Source organism: Manis javanica, chromosome 10 (assembly GCF_040802235.1).
Source record: "Manis javanica isolate MJ-LG chromosome 10, MJ_LKY, whole genome shotgun sequence".
Lineage (NCBI taxonomy): Eukaryota > Metazoa > Chordata > Mammalia > Pholidota > Manidae > Manis > Manis javanica.
In genome coordinates, this window is record NC_133165.1 from 42,275,260 (window position 1) to 42,286,304 (window position 11,045).

Consider the following 11,045-nt stretch of genomic DNA (forward strand, 5'->3'; position numbering starts at 1 on the left):
TACTATGAAAACCTATATGCCAACAAGCTGGAAAACCTAGAAGAAATGGACAACTTCCTAGAAAAATACAACCTCCCAAGACTGACCAAGGAAGAAACACAAAAGTTAAACAAATCAATTACGAGCTACTAAACTGAAACGGTAATCAAAAAACTACCCAAGAACAAAACCGTGGGTTGGTCGGATTTACCTCGGAATTTTATCAGACACACAGAGAAGAGATAATACTCATTCTCCTTAAAGTGTCAAAAAAATAGAAGAAGAGGGAATACTCACAAACTCATTCTATGAAGCAAACATCACCCTAATACCAAAACCAGGCAAAGACCCCACCAAAAAAGAAAATTACAGAGCAATATCCCTGATGAATGTAGATGCAAAAATACTCAATAAAATATTAGCAAACAGAATTCAACAGTATATCAAAAGGATCATACACCATGACCAAGTGGGATTCATGCCAGGGATGCAAGGATGGTACAACATTTGAAAATCCATCAACATCATCCACCACATCAACAAAAAGAAAGACAAAAACCACAGGATCATCTCCATAGATGCTGAAAAAGCATTTGACAAAATTCAACATCCATTCATGATAAAAACTATCAGCAACATGGAAATAGAGGGCAAGTACCTCAACATAATAAAGGCCATATATGATAAACCCACAGCCAGCATTATACTGAACAGCGAGAAGCTGAAAGCATTTCCTCTGAGATCGGGAACCAGACAGGGATGCCCACTCTCCCCACTGTTATTTAACATAGTACTGGAGGTCCTAGCCACGGCAATCAGACAAAACAAAGAAATACAAGGAATCCAGATTGGTAAAGAAGAAGTTAAACTGTCACTATTTGCAGATGATATGATACTGCACATAAAAAACCCTAAAGACTCCACTCCAAAACTACTAGAACTGATATCGGAATACAGCAAAGTTTCAGGATACAAAATTAACACACAGAAATCTGTAGCTTTCCTATACACTAACAATGAATCAATAGAAAGAGAAATCAGGAAAACAATTCCATTCACCATTGCATCAAAAAGAATAAAATACCTAGGAATAAACCTAACCAAAGAAGTGAAAGACTTATACTCTGAAAACTACAAGTCACTCTTAAGAGAAATTAAAGGGGACACTAATAAATGGAAATTCATCCCATGCTCGTGGCTAGGAAGAATTAATATCGTCAAAATGGCCATCCTGCCCAAAGCAATATACAGATTTGATGCAATCCCTCTCAAATTACCAGCAACATTCTTCAATGAATTGGAACAAATAATTCAAAAATTCATATGGAAACACCAAAGACCCCGAATAGCCAAAGCAATCCTGAAAAAGAAGAATAAAGTAGGGGGGATCTCACTCCCCAACTTCAAGCTCTACTACAAAGCCATAGTAATCAAGACAATTTGGTACTGGCACAAGAACAGAGCCACAGACCAGTAGAACAGATTAGAGACTTCAGACATTAACCCAAACATATATGGTCAATTAATATTTGATAAAGGAGCCATGGACATACAATGGCAAAATGACAGTCTCTTCAACAGATGGTGCTGGCAAAACTGGACAGCTACATGTAGGAGAATAAAACTGGACCATTGTCTAACCCCATATACAAAGGTAAACTCAAAATGGATCAAAGACCTGAATGTAAGTCATGAAACCATTAAACTCTTGGAAAAAAACATAGGCAAAAACCTCTTAGACATAAACATGAGTGACCTCTTCTTGAACATATCTCCCCGGGTAAGGAAAACAACAGCAAAAATGAGCAAGTGGGACTACATTAAGCTGAAAAGCTTCTGTACAGCGAAAGACACCATCAATAGAACAAAAAGGAACCCTACAGTATGGGAGAATATATTTGAAAATGATACATCCGATAAAGGCTTGACGTCCAGAATATATAAAGAGCTCACACGCCTCAACAAACAAAAAACAAATAACCCAATTAAAAAATGGGCTGAGGAACTGAACAGACAGTTCTCTAAAAAAGAAATACAGATGGCCAAGAGACACATGAAAAGATGCTCCACATCGCTAATTATCAGAGAAATGCAAATTAAAACTACAATGAGGTATCACCTCACACCACTAAGGATGGCTGCCATCCAAAAGACAAACAACAACAAATGTTGGCGAGGCTGTGGAGAAAGGGGAACCCTCCTACACTGCTGGTGGGAATGTAAATTAGTTCAACCATTGTGGAAAGCAGTATGGAGGTTCATCAAAATGCTCAAAACAGACCTACCATTTGACCCAGGAATTCCACTCCTAGGAATTTACCCTAAGAACACAGCAATCAAGTTTGAGAAAAACAGATGCACCCCTATGTTTATCGCAACACTATTTACAATAGCCAAGAATTGGAAGGAACCCAAATGTCCATCGGTAGATGAATGGATAAAGAAGATGTGGTACATATACACAATGGAATACTACTCAGCCATAAGAAGTGGAAAAATCCAACCATTTGCAGCAACATGGATGGAGCTGGAGAGTATTATGCTCAGTGAAATAAGCCAAGCGGAGAAAGAGAAACACCAAATGATTTCACTCATCAGAGAAGTATAAGAACAAAGGAAAAACTGAAGAACAAAACAGCAGTGGAATTACAGCACCCAAAAATGGACTAACAGGTACCAAAGGGAAAGGAACTGGGGAGGATGGGTGGGCAGGGAGGGATAAGGGGGGGTAAGAAGAAGGGGGATATTAAGATTAGCATGCATGGGGGGGAGGGAGAAAGGGGAGGGTGGGCTGTATAACACAGAGAGGACAAGTAGTGATTCTACAACATTTTGCTAAGCTGACGGACAGTAACCGTAATGTGGTTGTTAGGGAGGGACCTGATATAGGGCAGAGCATAGTAAACATAATATTCTTCATGTAAGTGTAGATTAAAGATTAAAAAAAAAAAAGAAAGAAAGAAAGAAAGAAAAGGGGGATTACTCCTTGATAGGATAAAACTATTGGTAAATCAAAGATCAACGCATGCTTTAAATATCCGTAATGTTGATCACTTAAAGGGTGTCAGATGATCAGCTATGGAGGTATTCTTTTCTGATAATATTCCTTTCTCTTAATAAATAATAATAATAAAAAAAAGCAGTTCCTGTGTGCTGACCTCCAATGAGTTCTGCACAGTGGTATAGAGGGCATGTCAAAGTGTGGGCAAAGGGTCTGTTTGTTTCTATGCAGAAGATCAAGGCCTAGCTTGGATACCCAGAAAATGAACTAAGATACGATATGAGGAGGAGCTTCCGGCATCAGCACTCTCTGGAGGACTTGTGCCAGGGGGATGATCATCAAAAAGCCTCCACAGGGATCTGGGCGATGCTGCGGTTGTGGCTGCATCCACCCCACCGTCTCCTGGACTTGCCATTGGAATGAGGAGGGAGATGTCTAGGTTGGCATGTGCATACAGTGAGACAACGAATTTGACCAGATCTGTACTGTTGGAACTCAACCAGGAGTTGGGAGGGGTGCAAGTTGTAGCACTCCAAAATCTTATGACTAAAGACTATCTACGGTTAAAAGAACATATGGGATGTGAACAGATCCCAGAAATGGGCTGCTTTAATTTGTCTGATTTCTGTCAGACTGTTCAAGTACAGTTGGACAATATCCATCATATCATAGACAAATTTTCACAAATGCCTAGGGTGCCTAAATGGTTTTCTTGGCTTCACTGGAGATGGATGGTAATTATAGATTTGCTTTGTTTATGTCACCGTATTCCTATTATGTTAATATGTGAGCGCAAATTAGTTGGTAGTTTAATACCTATACATGCTTAAGGTACTCTACAAGAAGATATGTCAAAGAAATAATCCTCCCATGTTTTCTTCCATATGCTACCTCTATAGTTTTTCTTCTTCCTTCCTAATTACAATCCTTAAATAGAATTCGTGCCTCATATCGAATTTACCGAGTATCATAATTCCTCCAGGTGGTAAAGATACCTCGAGACAAGTGCTGGGCATAGAAGCCACAGGGCATAAATCTGCAAAGAAGTAAGAAGCTAACCTTTTCAAACAATATGGCTTCTCTCTCATTTACCAACTTTACATTTCCCTGTATGGCCCCGGAAGATGACTGGTTAGCCAGAGACGGGTAAGATTCCTCAAGGGATGAACAACCTAAGACAGGCACAGTCGCAGGGGGGCCATCAGGTGAGAAATTGGGGATCAACAGAGGTGAGGCTCAGAACCTCACCCCACCCCCCTGCTTTGAGAGAAATCTTCTGCATCCGTGGATGTTTTGCTGCCCTTGTCTAGCTTGGATTAATACTTAGTCCATAGGCACACACCTGATCATCTACATTTGCCCTCTTACAGCACTAAACTATGTTTTCTACCTTTATCTTGCATCTACCTACCACTTCAGCATTTTATTAAAAATAATAATAATAATAATAAAGGGAGAAATGTGGGATCAACATATAAATCAAGTATAAAAATCAAACGAATATTCATATTTGACCTGATTGTTTATAGTTCATAATGCGTGATCAAAACCGAAAGTTTCTGTGATGACTGCCCTTGTACTGTTCACCATGTAAGAATTTATTCACTATGTAAGAATTCGTTCACCATGTAAGAACTTGTTTGTTATGCTTCAGAGGATTGGAGACTGATGAGAATTAGGCTTGAGATGGATTAATGATTGTGCATTGAGCATTGACCCCCCTATACTGAATTTTATTGTTGTTAACAACTATTTGATCAATAAATATGAGAGATGCCCTCTCAAAAAAAAAATTATGTTTTCAGTTTCTCCTCATTCTAAGTGACTAAAACTCACATAGTGACAAGTGACTATCTTGCAGTACTTCTTTCATATTTGTAGTTCCATGTACAGTACACACAGCCCTCCTGACCTTTCATCCAACCTTATCTATCTAGCCTTCTCTCGTACAATTTCCTGTCAAATCTTCGAACAACAACCTGCCATTCCTCCACAGCTTCATGCTTTCCTACCTTTTCATTCTTCCCTCTGACTGAAATTCCTTCTAAACTCTCTCTTGGCCAGTAAGCCTCTATTTTGAGAGTAAAACTCTAAAAAAATCAGCTAAAATATCAGCACCATTGTGAAGTATCAAACTGAATTAAAATTTCTAATCTTTCAGCACATTTGCCCACTCCCTTTATAGCTCAGTCACTTTAGTTTTGGAATTATTTTTTTCCATACCGCTCTCCCCAATGATATTAGTGGCACCTTAATAGCAAAGACTGTGTCATTTATCCCCAGCTCATCTGATTTGGCACCTTGTAGGTATTAATTAAACTTCTGGTGAATTAATAACTGGACTATTATACTGTAAAAAGTCAAGAGCCAAGGCTGTGGAGTTAGAAAGATCTGAGGTTATAGTAAAGTCAGCTTTGCCACTGATGTCATGTGTGACATTGGCCAGGTTACTCAGTTACTCTGAACCACAGTTTCCTTCTTTAATAATTCAGAGATTTGTTTTTCAGCATTGAATAAATAAATGCGTATAAAATACTAAATTTAGCACAGTTCATAGCACATCAAAAGTAGAAGTGTGGGTTTTTGGGATGTAACCCTGGCAGGGTGAGAAGGTTTTTCAAGGAAGGGCAAAGGAATAATCTGGCACAAAGTGATGGACTTTGAATGAGTGTAAGCAGAATGTCCATGTGAGGGAGTATACTGGCCAGGAGTCAGAGCCTGGGTCGGGTCAGAAGTCACAGTGGTGCAGCCAAACATGGTATATCAGAGCCAGAGAGAGGTGAGTAGAACATTTCCAAAAGGGAAGAGGGCAGCAGAGATGAGAGATTTATTACATTTGGGAATTCTGAACAAAAAAATTAATATTAAAGATAATGGGAGCCAGATTTCTCATTATCAAACAAGAGCATTATTATTAAGGACAGAAATATTAAAAGAAAGCTAGAAAGAACTGTGATGTTAGACTGGAATTAGAAGTATCAGTATAAATTTAGGGTTTCAACATACAAAGATTGACATAGAAATAAATACAGATGTAAAATATGTGTATACTCTTCAGCTCTGTCCATTTAGAGTTTAAGATTAGCAATACCCTACTTGACATGAGCACATCTACTGCCTGATCTTGGTTTTGTAATACCACTCTTCCTTGAAAAGACTAAGGGCTAAGAAAAACTATAAGATGAGCCCAAACCATCTGGTGATGCCAGAAAGTTAGAAACTATTAAAAAAACAGATGGAGTCATGACCAAGGACACAGAGGCCAGATCAAAAGGGCCCCACCAACCAGATTTGGGACAACTTGAGCATCAAAATAAATAATACTAAAAGTTTGAGCAAAATAGCACACTGAGTTCATACTGATATAAATAAATTAAAAATTTGTTGAGGAACAGGATATTTATGTAGTCTCAAAGTACTTTCTCCAAAAAAACTAATTTGCAAAGGGAAAAAATTTTAAATTTAAAATGATACCAACTTTATAATACAAAAATATAAATAAATTTTGGGGATATAAGTAAATAGCAAAATATAAAATTCACACAAAAGGTGGAAAGTAGTTCAAGTACTAATTTAAATTAGGCTTTGATCAGCTGAAGGGGTATATTTTAATCTAGGGCAACCCCTAAAAGGAGAGTAAAAGAACATAAAACTCAGAAGCTAATAGAACTAAAAAATAAAACAAAAATATTGATTCAGTCCAAAAGACTTCAAAAAAGGAGAGAAAAAGGGACACATAAAGGGAGTATAAACATAAAGAAAATAGTAAAATGGCAGATTAGTACCCAAATAAACATGAATTTAAACGAAATGAAAACAAACTAATTCAAATAAAAGAAAATGCCAGATCTGATTAAAAAACTAAATCTAAGTATATGCTACTACAGTGATATACCTTAAACACAAAAAGTTTAAAAGTAAAGGGATCTAACATGACCGTGAGAGTGTATCTGTACCTATTATCAGAAAGAGCAGACATTAAGCCAAGACTACTGAGAGATCAAGAGAGACATTTCAAAATGGTTATGGGTTAAATTCACTGGAAAGATATAACAATTCTAAATTTGCATATTTTAATATACTAGCCTCAAAATAGCTAAAGCAAAAACTGAGAGACCTAAAAGGAGAAATAAAGAAAACCACAATGATAACCTGAAAATATAGTCTAAAAAAATAAGGACATTATGTTAGTAATCCTAATAAATGTAAAAGCCTGCTAGAAAAAAGACACAGACCAGATTAGATTTAATAAACTATTAAAACAAAGATTTAGAAAGGTAGAAATTTACAAAATAGAAAAGCTAGAATAGGGAAATTATAACCCAGAGAAGTAGGAGTAGCTATGTTAGTACTAAACAAAGTAGTTTTAAGATAAGGTTGCCAACTTAAGTGAAAATAAACAAAATCCAGGGCTATTAAATTTGTATTTCTGATAAACAATGAATAATTTTTAAAATTATTTAGGGCATGCTTATACTAAAAAGTTACTCATTATTTATCTGAAATTCAAATTTAACTGGGCATCCTGTATTTTATCTGGCAACCCTAACTTTAAGACAAAAAGTATTTTTAGTGATAGTATCTTTAGATTATGGTAAAATATTCAATTTGCCAGGAAATGGCAATGATTCTAAATTTATAAGCTTTTAATAAGGTACAAATTTGACAACATCAGGGAGAAACAGACAAATCCATTGGCTTGGCTGTGTGTTGCCACTGTCTGCTTCCTCTAGAGCCACAGCACCTAAACATGCCTCCTCTTCTAGGACTCCAGGATTTCACTGACCAGAGCAGGGCTCCTTCCCTTTGCCTCTCCAACCTAAGGGTCGTCCTAATGGTTTCTCTTAGATGCCGGTTCCTGGTACTTCACCATTCCTTGTTGATTGCTTAACCATGGCCACACCTCAGTTAAATCATCTCTACAATAAGATCTTGTCAGCTAAACTCCTTCAAGTGCGCCACCTGCTTCCTGTCACTACCATTAACACATACAATCGGATGCAGAATTTTGTGACAATGATCATTCTCCATTAAAATATTGTAAAACTAAGAGAGCAACAGAGTTGGAAAAATCAGCATTTTGAAACTGTCATAATAAAGACTGGTATGGGCAAGAACCAACAGTGGATGCTAAATCTAAGGTGTAAAGTCTGATGAAAAGCAAGATACTTGCAGTCTGAAAGCGTAAAGTTGCTTTATAATTGGAAGGGAGAAATATGTCTAGTACACAGTAAATATGGAGAAGAGATGCTGGAAACACCTTTACAAAGAGATAAAAATCAATATTACCAATGATGGACAGATGACATCATATGCCTCCAGATGTGATTCCTTAGGAATGAAACAATACTATAAACCTAGTTTCTGGCTTAGACTATATAGCCTGATTTCATCATGCTGAAATCCAAAGTGAGCAACACTACATAAAATAACTTGTCTGAAGTGACTGTAATGGGGTTTGGTGAAGGGGGGAGCCTAGTAAACATAATGTTCTTCATGTAATTGTAGATAAATGATAACAAAAAAAAAAACTTGTTTGAATTCTTAAAAAATGTCAACGTTATGATAGAGAACATTATGAGGAACTGTTACAGGAAACTAAAAGAACATGAAACTAAATATAATATGTAATCTTAGACTAAATCAGTAGGGGGAAAAGCTAGGAAGTACATTATTGGAATAATTGACAACACTGATAAACAGACTACAAATTACTTAAAAGTATTGCATCAAGATGAAATTTTCTGAATTTGATAACTACTATAGTTACGTAAGAAAATATTCCTATTTTTAGGAACTATTAAAAGCAAAGGGGCATGATGCATGCAACCAATTCTCAAATTATAATAAGTAATATAATACCAATATAGTGTGTATATAAAATGAGAAAATGATAAAAGTAAATCTGACAAATACAATTTATACATTCAGATACACAGAGAGAGAGAGGGAAGGCAGTTGGGGAGTAACAGGTGAGGGGAGAACATTATGGTTAAATGTTAAAAATTAGTGAATCTGGGAAAGGATATACATTAGTTCTCTATATTACTCTTTCAACTTTTCTGTAATTTTAAATTACTTCAAAAGAAAAAGAGCACAGATATTGCTCCATTACCAATTTTGCTTTGAAAATTGAAAGATATAGGTTCTATTTCTAAGAAAATCTTTGCATCAATACACCTAAGTTTGCTTATTATTTCAGGAAGTTCAAAGACACTGTAAAGTACACGTAAGTTAAAAAGCACTGCTCCATCAGGGGTGCAAGTTGTAGCACCCCAAAATCTCATGACTATAGACTATCTATGGTTAAAAGAACATATGGGATGTGAACAGATCCCAGAAATGGGCTGCTTTAATTTGTCTGATGGTTCAAGTACAGTTGGAAAATATCCATCATATCATAGATAAATTTTCACAAATGCCTAGGGTGCCTAAATGGTTTTCTTGGCTTCACTGGAGATGGCTGGTAATTATAGATTTGCTTTGTTTATGTCACCGTATTCCTATTATGTTAATATGTGTGTGCAAATTAGTTAGTAGTTTAAAACCTATACATACTTAAGGTACTATACAAGAAGATATGTCAAAGAAATAATCAATCCTCCCAAGTTTCCTTCATATGCTACATCTATAGCTTTTCTTCTTCCTTCCTAATTACAAACCTTAAATAGAATTCGTGCCTCATATCGAATTTACCGAGTATCATAATTCCTCCAGGTGGTAAAGATACCTCGAGACAAGTGCTGGGCATAGAAGCCACAGGGCATAAATCTGCAAAGAAGTAAAAAGCTAACCTTTGCAAACAATATGGCTTCTCTCTCACTTACCAACTTTACATTTCCCTGTATGGCCCCGGAAGATGACTGGTTAGCCAGAGACGGGTAAGATTCCTCAAGGGAGGAACAACCTAAGACAGGCACAGTCGCAGGGGGGCCATCAGGTGAGAATTTGGGGATCAACAGAGGTGAGGCTCAGAACCTCACCCCCCCTGCTTTGAGAGAAATCTTCTGCATCCGTGGATGTCTTGCTGCCCTTGTCTAGCCTGGATTAATACTTAGTCCATAGGCACACACCTGATCATCTGATCATCTACATTTGCCTTCTTACAGCACTAAACTATGTTTTCTACCTTTATCTTGCATCTACCTACCACTTCAGCATTTTATTAAAAATAAAAATAATAATAATAATAGGAGAAATGTGGGATCAACATATAAATCAAGTACAAAAATCAAATGAATATTCATATTTGACCTGATGGTTTATAGGTCATATTGCATGATCAAAACCGAAAGTTTCTGTGATGAATGCCCTTGTACTGTTCACCATGTAAGAATTTATTCACTCTGTAAGAATTCGTTCACCATGTAAGAACTTGTTCGTTATGCTTCAGAAGATTGGAGACTGACGAGAATTAGGCTTGAGATGGATTAATGATTGTACATTGAGCATTGACCCCCCTATACTGAATTTTATTGTTGTTAACAACCATTTGATCAATAAATATGAGAGATGCCCTCTCAAAAAAAAAAAAAAAAAATAACCAAACAAAAAAAAAAAAAAAAAAACAGGAAAGGAAAAAAAAGAAGAGGCAGGAAAGGATTGGGAGTGGGCAGGGTTTTATCACCCCAGTAATGTAGCCTATTCCATTTTTCACTAAGTCTCTCTGCATATGAGAGGAAAATGAGTCTCCCGAGGTTATGCCAAGACAGCAGTGACCTGGCCAGAACAGCAAAAAAGGCTCTCGAGAAACCCACAGCCTTCAATGAAATCTCTCACAATGAAATTCTCTGTAAGTGAATTATTCCCTTGAAGTCAGGCCCTCACCTGGCCAGAGCTGCTTAGGACGTGGGACAGCAGTTCATCCACACTTCCCTACCCCAACTCCTGGGATAAAATGAGAATTCTTGTATTTTAAACACCAGGCTGTTAACAAAGAGGCTTATTTATTTAGAGACACTGGGCAGATAAGGAGCCAGCACAAAACAGATGAGAGCCCATTGTTAAATTTCCAGAAATTTTATGAGCCAGTTGTGAAACAGTCATTATTAAACATTTAATTATA

General features: G+C 36.8%; 1 protein-coding gene across 9 annotated transcripts in view; it reads right to left on the reverse strand.

Moving 5' to 3' along the window:
- The window catches only part of TPST1 (tyrosylprotein sulfotransferase 1), a 252,067-nt gene that overhangs the window by 49,034 nt on the left and 191,988 nt on the right, over positions 1-11,045 (reverse strand). The gene's annotated exons all lie outside the window — the stretch shown is intronic.